At 33.3% G+C, this 16,058-nt stretch overlaps 1 protein-coding gene and 1 long non-coding RNA gene across 4 annotated transcripts in view; one reads left to right on the plus strand and one right to left on the minus strand.

The window, feature by feature from the left end:
- Positions 1-16,058, plus strand: part of TSC22D2 (TSC22 domain family member 2) — a 54,506-nt gene that overhangs the window by 24,644 nt on the left and 13,804 nt on the right. Inside the window, exon 2 of one of the 3 annotated variants that reach the window (XR_014147533.1) lies at positions 2,588-2,746. The exons of the other annotated variants lie outside the window; for them this stretch is intronic. The gene's annotated coding sequence lies outside the window, so the exon portion shown is untranslated. The remainder of the gene's footprint in view (positions 1-2,587; positions 2,747-16,058) is intronic. 3 annotated transcript variants of the gene reach the window in all.
- Positions 6,580-16,058, minus strand: part of LOC145722960 (uncharacterized) — a 54,744-nt gene continuing 45,265 nt past the window's right edge. The window contains exon 4 of the long non-coding RNA XR_014147542.1: positions 6,580-6,989. This is a non-coding gene — a long non-coding RNA (uncharacterized LOC145722960). The remainder of the gene's footprint in view (positions 6,990-16,058) is intronic.

Consider the following 16,058-nt stretch of genomic DNA (forward strand, 5'->3'; position numbering starts at 1 on the left):
ACACACTGTCTTTGCAGTGTTCTTACTCTATTAGATATGTTTGGACTAATTTTTTTTCATAAGCTTATCTTTGATATATTCCTAGCCTCATTTCCCCAATACGTAATCTATGGAAAGACTATACATAATTTATTGGGAGCATACAGGGTGGCCCCATTTCCCCTTTTTCTCCATTTAAAAAATAAGCATTTCTGATGTTTAGGGAAGCAAGTGTTGATTTATCATGTCTAGGATTTCTCAAAATAGTGTAGTGAACTTTTTGAAGAAGGTGGTTTACACTTGAAAGTGAAATTTTTTATTAAACAAAGCTAAGCACATTTATTCAAATAGCAAGTTCCTTGGAACTCTGGTAGGTTTGTTTGATTTCCCGTATCAGTTTTCAGATGACTTGGAAATTGCAGATCATCCACCTTCTTGCCCCTGTGCTCTCTTTGTTCTATCAGTATAAATTTGCCATAAAATTAGCTAAATAATGGTAAACTTAAGCCTAGTTTTTGCTAGACTATACCATACGTAGCTCACTCTCAGTTAAGTGGGATTTTTCTTCCTCACAAATTAAAAAAGAATGAAATGATAAATATGGGAAATGTTCAGGATTTGTTTTTGATAGCAGTCTTGCCAGAGATTGGAGATTCATGATTGCTATTAGAATAAGTTTCTAAATACTCATTTTGAGGATAATTCTAATTTTAAATTAAATTTTTAAGAATATTTAATTAATCCTAACTATGTTCATCTACAAACACTTCAGTTACCCAATTTTATTTCAAATTTTTAATAAGGATTTCCTACATGTTGGAATTCAGTCATTGAAACCCTTCAAAGGTAACCCCTGTACTTGGTAGCAACTAATTTTGAAAATGCATGATGGAGAAAAATCTGATAATGGAAGTTTTGTATTTTTAAATGTAATACAGCTCTTAAGTCTTTAATTTACCATGTAGTTGTATAATGCACACAACCTTTAAAATTTTTCTCTATAAACTTCATAGAAAAATAACTAAATTTGCTTTATATGACTGGTTTTAATTCTGTATTCCAGAGGCTTTCCAGGCATTTGTCATAACATTGCTTATTGTTGACAGGCCCTTTAACAGAGGGTCAGGTAGTCTGCCCTTCAAATGGCCAGTCCATCAAAGCCTTCACAGACAAGCCAAATTACCAGCATTTCAGATACATGTATTTCAGGAAGTATATACTTTGCTACTTTTGGCTGGGTATTATATCTTCTCACGGGACTTGTCCCATGAAAGAGTAAATAATCCAAATAATTTTTTAAAATTATGGTAGTATTTTGGTTGATAGGAGACAAGAGTTACATAAGAACTTGCTAAAAATGTTTTGGTAATATGTTGATGAAATGACCACAACTTTAAACTACTATTTATCCTCTTCAATATGGGTTTTTGCCTTCACCAGGTGATTACATTATAAGGCGGTGCTTTGACAAAAGATAGTAAAGTTGTATGATTTTATTGAAGTCAAATGTGTTGTGAGATTACATTTGGAAAGATTATATTTGTAAATTGGAAAAAATCCTGATCTTCAGATTGTGTGGGAGACTTTAAAGACCATGTGTAATAGAAAAATTCCATTAAAATTTAAAATCTGTAACAGCAGAACTCCAACCCCTATATTTGGGTCAGATATTTCTGGAGATGGCTGCAGAGTTTCCTTACAATGCTGTCTTTGAGTTTTCTATAGCTTTGCATATATTGATCTTCCTCAGTGATGGCTTCCTTCCCCCACCCCCTTCCCTTGCCCCATTATGCCGTTCTATTTAGGGGGTTAATTTAGGCAAAAATATGCACATAAATATGTGGGTTGCCTTTTCTGTGGATTACTGACAATTAAAAATAGAAATGAGTATTCATACTGCACAGAAAATGTTACTAATATTACCCTTCAACAATTAAAATAGATGCCCAATTGAAAGCTTTCTTGTAAAAATTTAATAAATGTAAGATTATTCTTTAATATATTCCTACCCCTAATTTTGTTCTTTGCCTGTACACAGATGAGCTGTAGGACCACTTCTGAACAGGATACATTGTTATGTCTGTTATATAAAATGCATAATAAAATTTTATTTTTTCCATCATGTTGTCTAATTTAAAATTGGGGGATGGTAGAGACAGACTAGGATTTAGGCATAAAAATTGAATGCTGTCTTGAGCATTTAAATGATCGGTATGGATTATTACTGATCCATCCACCTGTGTTAGAAGTCTAGAAATTCATATGGATGTGAACCAGATAATAGACTCAAGTGCCATTCTATAGGACTACAAAACTGTCTGTAGCAAGTTACGGTGTTAAATCATAATTTCTGGATCATGATCTTAAACCTTTAATTGGTTCCATTTCTCCTTGACTCTCTACTAACAAGTATTCCTGATGGCCTGGAAGTCCATGTTGAAATTTACAGTTTGAAGTATCCAGATTAAATATGAAATTATTTTACATTAAAAAAATACTTAAGTACAAAATATCAGTTGTGTAATCATGGTAAAACATAAAACTTTGCTATAAAAGATTTTTAAAGGCTATTTGATTAAAACACTTATTTACTTAAACTCTTTGCTAGAATTTTTTTTAGAATTCAGCATCGGAGGAGGAATGTGACATAATAATGATCGAAAGCCGAAAGTTTAAAAGTTGTGATGCCCTCACATGGTTGGAGGGTTATTCTAGCTTCTAAGGACTGAATGTTGTCCACAAGAGTGTCTCATCAGGTCATAAATTGGTAAGACTTAATGGATTAGATTTTATGTATTATACCTGATGTTATTGTATTGAGATGAATATTTATGAACAGAATGAGCACATTGTATAACTAAGAGTATAGTATTAAATATAAGTTCAGACTTGGAATTTTAAATACTTGGGAGTATGTAATCCTTTCAAAATTTCATGAGGCTGAAGGCCGTATCTTTGCAGTGGTGTTTAATAATCAGTTTAAAAAATAAAGTGACATCCTGTATTATGTAAACATTATTTAAATATTGCTATGGCATCTAATATAGATGCTTACACTGTAGTTAAGAGCCCCAAATACTTTCTAGTTATTATCACAGGCGATATTTGAGAACTAATACATTAAGCTTTTATTTAAAAAAAAAAAAACTTTACATCCATTTTCTTCATAAAATATAGTTTAAATTACCTTATTCGCTTTTGGGATTTTATTTTTCTTCTAGATGTCTGTAAAAATAAAGCCAGGAAAATTTTCTCAATTCTTATCTTGAGAACCAGTATCAAATGAAAATCATATACTAGAAGTCAATAGTATACTTTTTTTGGAAAATAAAAGATTTCCTTTTAGCATTGTATTCTGCGTGGAAAACAAAAATTTTAAAACTTGTTTTATATAGTTTCTTATTTTGCTTTGTTTTACACAGCTGTATTTTGTAGAGGACTCAGAATAATACAGTTTAGACTGGGATGAGATCTTAATCTTCAGTCTGAAAATCATCATATTTTGCAGATGAAGAAAAAGGAACTTGGGTTAAGTTATATGTCCAAGGTCATACAGTTGTAGAATTAATATTTTCATTAAAGTACGGTGTACCTATCCTGTAAGTGGATCAAAAATTATTTGAAATTATCAAATAGGCTACCATATCTATTTCCAACTTTATCCTTAACCCTCTGGGGTAGTCAGTCTCTCCCTTACACACATACATCCTGTCTTTTGAATGATACTCTAAATTGTTTCTCATATGGTATTCCATGACTTTGATCATATTCTATAAACTTAAGTTTCATAAAACAGTAATTGCAATCATTAGTAGTTTGGAAGGAGATACAACAAACTAGTAACAGTTGTCTTGGATCCTATAAACTTAATTTTTTCATTTACCACAATAATTCCACATAATTTGGGTAATTAGGAAAATAATTTCTAATTTCTTTAGTGTAAGATATCCATCTTTAGTAGTCAGTGGATGGGTGGACCTCAGGGGATCATGAACCCTGTGAAATACTGGATGGAACTTAATGTATGTTCAGTTTTTGGTGAAAGGTTCAGAGCATTTGTCAGATTTTCAAAAGGAGTTGAATAACATTGCTAATGAATGTATCTAAGAGACAAGCCTTGTTATATACCCAACTACATGACATAGGAAAGAAATTTTTAATGAGTACACTGATTATGTAACTCTTACTGAATTTTATCCAAGGCTAATTTATTATAATTGATCGTTAAACTGATGGAACAAATCAGAGCTTACCCACTTTTAGCTTAGGAATTTCATACTGTCAATCTCTGTGCTCAAATGTTGATTGGATTTCTGCACAGAGTAGTTTTATTTTTGCTACCCAGTGGCTACCTAGTGTGCCACGCACTATGCTATGTATTTGGGGCATGTTATTTATAATTTTCACAACGGCTGTATTATATAGATATTATCAGTACCTTCAGTTTACAGAGAAGGAAATTGAAAGCTTAGAGAGATTAGATAACTTGCTCAGGTCACATGGCCATTTAGTGGTGGAGCTAGGATTCAGATCTAGCTTTCTAACTGGAACCATGGCTCTCAGTTGTATGCTGGTATGCCTAGAGTACCCCTGGGGAACTTAAAGGATAAGGGAGAATTTTATATTGAGTGAAGATGTGAATACATAAATTTGATTTCCTTTGAACTTAAGTAGCAATGGGCCATCCTTTATTATAAAACCATCTTTTAAAGCATCTGTCAAAAAAATAAATTTGGTAAATTGCTTATAATTTAAAATTAAGTATTTATTGCATTAGGAAATACCTTCTATTCAAATTTAATGTTTGTGATTATAAGCAAATATATATGTGTTAGAAAAGTTATAGTACTTACTAGAATACTATTGTGCCAAGTGTAACCGTTAAGGAACTCACCCTTTAATATTTAGGATTTATAAATAGCAGACATTCGGGGGAAGCAGTTTAAAAATCTGCTTTGAGCTGCCGATGTTTCTTGGGGTAGGGGAATGAATCACATGTAAAACCTCCTACTAAGTGCTGTGTCAGTTTCCCATTTGCCCTTAATTGTGAATAATTCTATAAAGATACCTTTTCTGTGTTTACTTTTAAAACATGTATGCCACAGAATTTATATTTTAGATATATGGATTTTTTTAATTGAGTACCTACTTTGTGTAAAACCTTTTCTTATTTTTATGTGTTTATAATAAAGTTCCTGTGTGTCAATAGGACTTAAAGTTAAATCCACAATAGTAGTACTGCTTAAAACAAAAACAAGTAAAACTGTAAGAATTTATTTACTCTTCAGTTTAGTTGAAATAGTCTGCCTATCAAGCATGAACTTAATTTCTTTAAGACCATGGTTTAAAGTGTACAACAACTTGATAGGTCATCAGAACATGAAAATACTATCTTAAAAATCTTTTTTTAGATAAGACATTTGTACCCCAGCTTCTTTAATAGTAACATATTTGCCTTTTCAAAATTAAAACTTTGGTATGTTTGGGAAATAGAATAAACAATTACACCTAAACCAAGTTTTTAACCCAGTGACGATCTCAGTGTTTGTATGTTCCCTTCCAGATTTTGAGTACATATGCATGGATATTAACAGTTACAATCACAGTTAAGTAGCTTTTAAATAGTTTCTAGTGTTCCAAATATTTTTCTGATTTGTACAGAGCTGATACTGACATGTCATAGGTTTTAAATTTTGGACTGATAATTTTGATATCTAGGATACCATCCCTTCCAGTTTTTCCTTCTACCTCTCATTTCTTCTCAGTCCCCTGGCAGGCCTTTCCTTTCTGTTTGTTCTTTTAAGTATTACTGGTGTCCTCAGGATGCTGTTGAGACCCTCTTCTCACATTCTTCGTCATGCTAAGAATATGTAGATGGTTCTGAGTGTCATCTGTATGCTGTAGGAAGCCATCTGTATGCTCTAGGTGCTCAAACTTGTTACCTAGTCATCTCTCCTTAACACTCAAACTTCTGTGATCTCTCATAGCAGGTTAATTGCTAGGTACTGCCATGTCTACTTCCGTGAGTTTTTTTCTTAAGCCTATCCATCTCTTTCATCCCCATTCAGGGCACAGTCCTTTCTTAGGTGGAAATGCAAAAACCTTCTAACTGGTCTTCATTATTTGAGTTGTCTAACATGGCTAACTGTAGGTGCTGTTCCTTTTACTTAGAACATTTGTGTGTAGGCTTCTGTCCTTTTAGATTCTCCACCCACCTGTGGCTCTTCCTTTACTAAACATTCTTTCCTGACCCTTGATCTTGATGATATTTCCCCAAAACACCCTCTAAAATCTTTCCTTGTCTTAGCATTTATCACACCTCTAACTCAACTGTATATTCATAAATTCTAGTGTATGGTTTATTCAGTGATGTGTCCACATAATCAGCATCTGATAAATGTTTAAATACATTAAAATCCCCCTAGAATGTGGCATCATAAGATTTAGTAACTGGAAAGAATGTTGGAAATTAACATATACAGTTAGAGGCAAGAATCAAATATAGAAACCACATCATGTCACTTCTAAGTTAATGTTCCCTGTGTATTTCATGATATTTAGATTTTGACCACTATATCTTCCTAATACAGATTATATAGTTTATATATTAAATGTTTAATATGTGCCAGACACTAATGCATTATCTCACTGAATACTCTTGTCTGGTCCTATTATTATCCTTTGGAGAGGATAAGTAATTTGTGTGAAGTTATATTATAAAAGTGATAGAATTGGGATTCAAACCTGGGTATGACTCCAGAGCCAAAGCCTTTTTATTTGATACCACCTGTGAGTTTATTTTCTGAGTCTAGAATTATACATCTGAGTTGGAAGGGAATTTAGTGGTCGTTATTCCAACCATTTGTCTCATTTTGTCTACAGGGATGACATACCTTCTCAGTTGTCTAGCCTTTGAACACCTCCAGTGATGTTTATCTTAGCATCCTGGTCTTCTTTCTTTTTACATTTCATGTTAAACCTTTTATAAATTCTTGATGTACACAGAGAATCTAAAATGTGGAGCAGAAAATCAGATGATTACCATCACTGAAAGCATTTAGTAAAGAGATTAGGTTCATGTAAAAATATTCTGTCAACATTGAACTAAGAACATTCTCTAGTTCAGTGTTTTCATAGCTGCCATAATCAAGAATATGGGTTCCAGTTTGTGGCCAAAAGTCATTGGTGTTAATATAAATGTAGTTCTAAAGTTCTTTTTCAAAAATGGATAAGGAGATATTGCTTAGTATCTTAGAGATCACAAGGATGTTTTCCACTTCATAATTATTGATTCTAGTGATGATGCAAGGATTTCACAGGACTCCTGTATACTGCTCTGATCCAGCAATGTGTAAAAAGAGTAAAGTACTATACATCTGAATTTCTTCAGATTCCTAGATCTAGTTCACTTAGAACTTCACTTGTCTATGAGACATGCTTAAAGGCATGGCGATAGAAGTGTACCTGACTAAACTACTAAGCCTTTGGCCTCTTCTTTCCACCTTCAGGATAGCTTTTGGTTTTTTTTCACCTCTTCTCTTTAGATTCTATTCTAATTGTCTACAGAGAATGATACCGGGCAATTGAGAGAACCCACAGATAGGTATTTATGATGTATGATTATACAATTAAGCCTTTCTACTAGGTTCACAAAATTATTTTCCCTAAATCCAAGATTCTAATGTAAAAAGATCTTTGTCAAGGTTTCTATCCAAAAGATAAGAGTTTTTAAAGTCCATTTCATTTTCTACAAGGTCTTCTATGAGTTTCATCATTCCCATGATCTGTATATGAAACTGCTAAGTTTCACTGGCATAATTTTGTCAGAAGTAACCTGAAAGTCCATGGAACTCTAGCTATTCTGTTCCTCAAACTTTGTTTTTCTACTGACTTACTTCAGTTGCCAGTTATATAGAAACTACTACGCTTTCTTCTTCAGTGAGTAGAAACCAGATGCAAGAGTATCACAAGAAAAGATTTATTGGCTTTTTGTTTAAGCTATCTTTGTCAAGGAGAAAAATTTCTCAGGAGGCCTGCCCATTTTTACTATGTTCAAGGGATACTCTTTTCATTAGTTTCTAATATTTAAAAAGCTGGTTAATTTCTTAATTTCTTTCTCCTGGCATGATGAGCCCCACATAACATAAGCTTATGCTAATTTACAAAATATAATTAGATAACATTAAATAATATTTTACTCTATCTTTTTCTTCAGTTAAATGTTTAATATCAGTTCTGTGCAAAGTGTTATAATTAGTAGACCCTCTGGATGGACACAGTTCCTCCCTTTGCGGTTCAACTCAAGGGTGAAGAACATTAAATAGACACAACAAAAACAATTATTTATGGAAGAATCAAAAAAGGAAGAGAGCAAAGAGTGTAGGTGAAGCATTCCATTTCAGATGACAGTCTTAGCTCCGGAATCTAAGGTGATTAACAAATTTCAGGTCATGTTGTAAGTCTGGAATTCATCATAGATAATTTTATACAAATTGAGCTCTACAAATGATTGTAAAGTTCTGTCATTTACCAAATCTATGCTACAGTATTGTTATTACCTAGAAGAATTCAAGGACTTGGATCTACAATGATATGAGAAAAAGTTGTTAGCTGTTAAAAACTTTACAACTGAAAATATACCTATTTGAGTATAGTTCTGCTTGAGTGAAAAAATCTTTTATAACCCTTTAGATTTTGTAGTAGTGCTACTTTATAATTTTTTGCATTATCTATACCAGAATCTCCTTTTGAGTTAAGTAATTCTAAAGCAGTGATTCTCAACTAGAATAATACGTAGTGTAGAAGCAAAGCAGTACTTGTCCCACTCTTTTGATCTGTTTTTAGTAATATTTAATTGTTGAAATTTCATATAACACTAAAGGAAGGCATGGGAGATGTTAAACACTTCTTTTGAAATTTTTATGTTGAAATAAATTCAGTAACATATCAGTGGCCTTTGGAAAAATTTCCCTCAGTACATTAAGACTTTTTATTCTAAACAGTCATTAATGTTCAATCCACAGGAATACTGTGCTTAATAAATATTGATGTAAGTTTAAATCTCAAGTCAAACAATTTTTATTAGCATATATTTTGTGACTGCCTTAACATTTGACTAATTGAGTACAAAGGAATCAAGTAAATTTAAGGCATAACTAGGATTATTTCATTCTTTGAGTAAGATGTAAATACAAAGACTGTTTCTTAATACTAATCATAAATGATTTTTATTTGTACCTCACTGCTTCATTTGCAATCTAAGATACACTGGGATAGCAAGCCTTACACAGTGTCAGTCCAAATTGATCCAAACAATAAAAAGAACTGATTATTATTTTTAGTGTTTACAATTGTAAAAAATCTCATAATCGTTATAGCAGTTCTTTAGGGTAGGTACAACTGTGGTCCCATTTTACAGACAAGGAAACTGGTTTTAGTATGTTAGCTTGCTATGATCATCCCACTAGTAAGTAGTGGAGTTGGGATTTAAAACAAGCTTGTCGAATTCTGAAGCCTGTGCTCTTTTTATGTATTTATTTCTTTATTTTCCAGATAGCTTGAGCTAGAGGGAAGGGGAGGAGGGAGAGAGAGAAAAGCAGGTTCCACGCCCAGCATGGGCTCCAGGCTCAATCTCAGGACCCTGAGATCATGCCCTGAGCCAAAATCGAGAGTCAGACACTTAACCGACTGAGTCACCGAGGCGCCCCTGAAGCCTGGGAAACCACTTTATTATTCTTTGAGAATTTAGTCTTTTGCTTAAGCAACTCTTAAGAGGTAAGATGTCTTGCCCCAGAATGAAGTAGAGAGCAAAAGAGATTTAAGCAAGTGGTAGTAAACTTGATAACCTAGACAACTTTAACTCATCTGGGTATATATTTTATATGCCAAAATATAACAATACTTTATATTTGTTGAAGATGAGCAATTTTTTGCTCAAACCCAAGCCAATCCAAATTTTCGAAGAACCCCAATTGCAAAACATGTACTGACTTATTAAAAGTAAAATAGAACAGAATTTTTCCCTGATAAGATATTCTCTTCATTTTGACTGTCCAGAATGAAGCAACTGTCTCTTTAAAAACCTTGTGATACTTTTATTCTTCTGGGTTTATCCCTCTTTTGAAACAGTTCCTTGGTAACCTTCTTTATATTTACTTCCTTACTACCCCTGGATTTTGGGGACAGATTGGAGGAGACATAAGGTAACAAAGACTAGTTAATCACCTAGAAACAGAAGCTGGGTCTTGGTCAGATAATCCTAAGGGCTAGCCTGATACAATTTTACTTTGTCCATACAACTACGTATGTTTTTTTTAATAAAGCTATTATGAATAACATCTCTGTACCTTTAGGAATTGGGCATAAGTGAAAAGATAACCTTTAGATGAATAAAATTGTCTCTGCTCTGCACTGGTATTTGGCATTTGGTATTCAAGGGGATTGTGTCATATTCACTCATTTGGTTAGGCCTCATTGTGGAAATGGGATTGAAAGGATTTTTTCAAGAACTGTTAAGTTGAAAAAAATAGTATACATAATGCTGGAGATAGAAGAAGCAAATGTGAGGCCATTCCATGAAAGAAATAATTAGCTTTCCCAAGAAGGGTAGTTTCTTCCTGAGCCCCCATCTTTTGTTAACTCTTCAGTAGTTAGTGTTCATTTGTCTTCTTCCTACTTAAGCAAGCTCATCTCTCACAGATTTGCTTTACCGACCACATTCCAGCAGCTCTCAAATCTAGACTTCTAGGCCAGAGATTACTCTAGAGTTCTAAATACCTATTTCCAGCAACCTTCTTTCTATATTTCTCCACTAGAATCTATATCCCAGATGTCTCAGAATTCAACAGTCCCAAGTGAAACTTAAATTTCTCATTTTCTCACCTTTACTTAGGTTCCTCTTCCACTCGTTCCCTGCCCCCTAAAATCTAGCGGCCTTCCTGTGACACATAACCATCTCCCCACTCCTAATTACTCCAAGCTAAAAAAAACTCCAGCCATCCTTGATATTTTCTTTGTTATAGGTGAGTCCCTTTTCCTTTATCACCCCCCACCCCCATCTCTCATAGATTCTCCGCTTCAATTGTAAAAACAATTTCATTTTTCCTTGCTTTAATGCCTGTGACCAAGCATTTTGCAATGTCCTGATAATCTCCCCACTCCTTGCTTGCTTAGGTAATTCTTTTTGTGTTTTTTTTTTTTAAGACCCGTATTGAGTGTTATCTTTCCTTCTCACCAATCCCCATCCCCACCACACGTACATGCCCCAAAAAAGCCCACATTCAAGGCTTACACTAAGTTCCATAAAAGCCTTTGAAACTAAATGATGAAGGAAAAAGCCCAGTGACAGTAATTTGCCTCAGGAAACAGCAAATCTGAGGTGAGGCCAAGCTGCAACATGTATCTGCTATTTCCGTATCTAGTGATCTTCCCACTGATGGACACCATCTAACTTCGTACTCTTCCAGCCAGTGTTCATTGAGTGTTGGGCATTGTGCAGAGGAGACAGATGAGAAATTATCATTTTTTTATTAGTGTCATAGAAAGATAAATGTTACTGAGATTTGGCTATGTAGGAAATTAGAGGCAAATTTGGATTACCTAGATGTATCAATTAGATATTAGGCAGCAAGAAGATAGGGCAAGTTTAGTTTGACTGAAAATGAGGAATGAGATTAAGAACTATTTCTCCAATTAATTTGTTTTGAGTTTAGTTAAAATGCTAGCATTACCCATGTCCATAAGATACCAAGGACTGCTTTGGGAAAAGTCAGTTTTGCCATTAGGCTTGGGAAATGGCTTTGGAGGTGATATAGTATGGCTAGCTTACGTTATAGCTGGAGAAAGAAGCCCCAGAGGCAGATATATTAAGTGATATATTTAGGACTCAAATTCCAACTATACAATTTGTGAATCCAGGCTTCTACAGCATCCTTTAGTAGGTGGCTGCTGGCCCCTTGATAGATTTTGTATAGCACATAGAGTTTTGTCTGGTAGGATGCAGCTATTAAAACACAGCCTATGATAGATAACGTGGTTAGAGCTATAAGGGTAGTGTGGGGCATGACTTACTATACTACTTCTGGAAGGATCGGAAAACTAGCCTTTGCAGAAAATAATTGAGCTGAAACCTATGAAAGAATGGTAGAATTTCCACAGAAATATTTAGAGAATGAGAAACAGTATGAGCAAAGAGAGTGAGAATAAACTACACAGTCTCAAGGAGTTTAGGATATCCAGTTTAAAAGTTGAGCAGGCATTTGGAATGGGAGGGAATAATGTAATGTTGGCATTAGAAATAAATTAGTAAGCTAGTTCTGATTTTTTTTTCCTTTGACCCATTTTTATGTCATTGCTAAAGAATTCTGAATTACTTTTAGAAATGTTAGGTGGATTAAAAAAAAAGAGAGAGAGAGACATGTTAGGTGGATTTAGCTATATAAAAAGGTTGTTTTTATAATAGGCCCACCGCTGGGTGAAGTTAATTCAATGCTTGTTGGTCTCTGAAATGAAATGCATATCTTAAGAGTGTTAAGTTTTTGTTTTGATTTCCCTTGACATTCTTTTCTATCATGTTCTTTCTCTAGTTTTGTTCATTTTCATACACTTAACACCATGAAAATTTCCTTAGGTGATGAAAGTGCTATTATTTCTTCATAATCAAAAGGAAGGAATGCTGTTATTAACCTTTTAAAGGAGAATTGATCTTTACTACAAAATGACTGTTAAACATAGTCCCTTCCCTGGAAGGCCTTTGTTAATCTTTATCCTTTTCTTAACACAGCTGAGGTAATTTGAACTCTTCTGTGTTTTTAATGTCTTCGTTCATATTAAGAATTTTTATTGAGTTCTTCTCTCTTTTTCTATTTAAATTTTCCACCTTTCTATGAAAGATGGTTGAAAACATAAACCTTTTGCTAGATTAAGGTATACTTAATTTGTTAATTCTAATGTTTTCAGAAGTTGGTTAACCATCAGCTTCTATTCCAGCAGACTAAAAGAATGGTTTTAGAATATCTAGAATGAATATATAGGATTACATCCACTTTATTCCCTTTCAGTATAGTTACATTATTTTTGTAAGGTATTCCGAACTAGACATCAGTTGGCAACATTTGAAATCCTTTCTAAGCTGTCTCCCCTTTTTTACTCTTAAGTGCTAGTATACATCTCAGTCTAGATAATTGTCAATCATATACTGTTTTCCCAGTCTCCAGGAAGTAAATTAAAGTAATAAGGACTGTAGTGTCAAATTTTAATTTGGGCTTAAGCCCCTTGATATACATCCTTCATTTCAATCAGTAATGAATTATCCTATCATCAAATTACCTATTGCTGCTGGGTAAGTAGTACAATGCAGGCTCTTTCAAGAGAGCCTGCTCTAAATGTAAGCACTCCAACATTCAGGAAAATGCCGCTCTCCTCCTACCCCTTTCTCACACCCTTTCTTATTTCAGTCCTGACTCAAAGGAAGAAAATAACTTTTTCATCCTGTCAAACCTTGCCTAATGTTAGTCTAATAAAAAATAACTAGCTAGTGCATAAGCTCATCTGCCTTTAAGTAGATACGATTTTTTTTACATTTAAGTATTTAACTTGAAATAAGAATACTAAACTTTTTTAGTTTATTTGGAATATTTGGATTGTAATGGTAAAATTGCTGTGCATATTTCACTTTTGTATTATTCTCCAGTTTTTCAAGACTGAATTTTTACATCTTCCATCTTGAGTGTTTTGATAGAAAGAATTTTAGTTTGGCTAGTTTTTAAATTGTTTCCTTACAGTGACTCTATGAGGAAAAAACGATCAGAATTTTACTGCCTAATACTAAAATAACTCCCTCAAGATACCCTCACTTGGAAATGTAAAGATATCTAAATGTAAAGAGATCTAGAAAAAGAAGGTAAAGTTAATATTAGTATATCAAAGATGTTTATCACAGACTTTGATTTTTTCTTACCAGAATCATTTTGAACAGAAATAGCTATATTAAGAGTTATAAACATTATTTATATGATACTTTTTAAGTGATTATCATTCACCCTAAGCCGAAGAAATAAATTTTACAAATCACAAATATCACTTATATTGTTGTTTTGAATGTTAAACAAAGTACTGATCTTCTAGAATGAAGTAGTTCCTAAGGAAAATGAAGTTGTTGGCTCCTCTTCCCTCCTTTTTTTCTTTTCTGTTTCCTGTCTGCTATTTGTTCATGTCTTAAGTTCACACTGTACAGGGTAATAACTCTTCCGTGAGTCATTTTCATTTTGGAATGTGGTTGGTTTTTTGTTTTTTGTTTTGTTTCTCAGTATTCTCCAAAGTACAATGAAAGTATTCCATCTCTGTCCCCCATCTGCCTGCCTTCCCAGACAGATAACCACTTTCTTAGTTTGTATGTGTGTATTCTTCCAGTTTCTTTGTGCATATGCAAGCAAATACTGTATCTATATCACCCTCATACAGTGGTAATGTACAGACATCTGCACCTTTACTTTTAAAGATCTCCAGGGTACATTGTTCCCATCTCCGTACACAGAAAAGCATCTTTGTAGGGTCGTCTTTTATAGATGGGTAGTATTCAATTGAATAAATGGCTATACCATGATTTATTTAATCAGTTCCATGTTGATTATTAGAAATCTTGCTGTTTTAAACAGTGCTATAATGAGTAGCATTGTAAATATATTCTATCCCATGTATGTAGAAAATATAGGATAAATTTCCACATGTAGGATTGCCGACTCAAATAGTAAATAAATAAGAGTGAGTGAGAATATGTATGTGTAAAACTGTGATATAACCAAATTGCTCTGTGTAACGGTTATACCAGTGTACAACTTAAATCCGCACTGTATGAGAAAGCCCATTTCCCACAGCCTCACTAACAGTGTATTAAATTTTAGTATGTTTGACAGTCTGTTTAGGGAAATGGTATTATATTATAGTTTTAATCTGTATTTTTATTATGAATGAGAGCCTGGGTTTTTTTCATGTCTTGTGGATTATCCATGTGAAATCTACCCATTTTTCTAATTGGAGTTCTAGTCTTAATAGATTTCTAGAAGTACTTTGTATTTTAGTGAAATTATTGAAGGAGTTCTTTATTTTTCTATATTTTGAGGCATCTAGTTAAGCTTCTCCAAAGTATTACAGACATTCTTCCTAAGTGGACTTTTTAAAAGGCCATTAATACAGATGATATGGTTGATCTGGACAAAAGGGGTCTGAGGTAGGAGAGGGACTTTGTATTATTGTATACCTTTTTATGTATACTCTTTGTATTTATTTTTTACCATGTGCATGTATCTTGTTTAACTTTTATTTTGAAATAATTATTGATTCATAAGAAGTTGTAAAGAAAAAAGTATAGGGAGGCCTCATGTACCCTTTCACCCAGTTGTGTGTGTCCTGTCCCCTGCCCCCTTCCTGCAGTGGTAACATCTTACATGGCTGTAGCGAAAGGTCTAAAGCCAGGAAATTGACATTGGTATAATCCATAGCATGTAGCCTTTTTTACTCTTTAAATATTCATTTCTGGCCAGGATTTTTACCTTAAATTAATTAGATGAATGTAAAATATGCTAAGGATATAATTGGTTTCTGTAGATGCTAAAAGCAAATATCAATCTTTATGTAAATATTTAACTGGGTTTTTAATTGTTCCTTGGTTAAAAGTTTGTTTTGTTTTTTGCACCATTGTGAGACTGGTTATTTGAGAAAATAATAACATTTAGTTTTGTAAGTAGCCAATTTTACCTGCTTGTTTATCATGAATAATAGCTTTTATCATTCACAAAAATCACTTATTTTGTGTTATTAATAAAAATCTTCATGGGCCTTTTTATGAATTTAATCATGAAATTAAACAGATTTTTTGTTTTTACATAGAGAACTTATGGTCAGTAATTAGAATACATAAAATTTTTAGTTCTTAGCTTAATTTACTGTTAACTTTGATAGTTTTATTGCTAAACACAGAAGTTTGCATTTGGCCATAGAAGTAAGTTTACCTGAATTGTATCTATTTTGGCTCTTTTTTAGAAGGAGGGCTGTTATTTGCACTTAAATGTTAAGCTGTAAAT

Source organism: Leptonychotes weddellii, chromosome 1 (assembly GCF_054177405.1).
Source record: "Leptonychotes weddellii isolate Sample4059 chromosome 1, ASM5417740v2, whole genome shotgun sequence".
In the NCBI taxonomy this organism is placed as follows: Eukaryota; Metazoa; Chordata; class Mammalia; order Carnivora; family Phocidae; genus Leptonychotes; species Leptonychotes weddellii.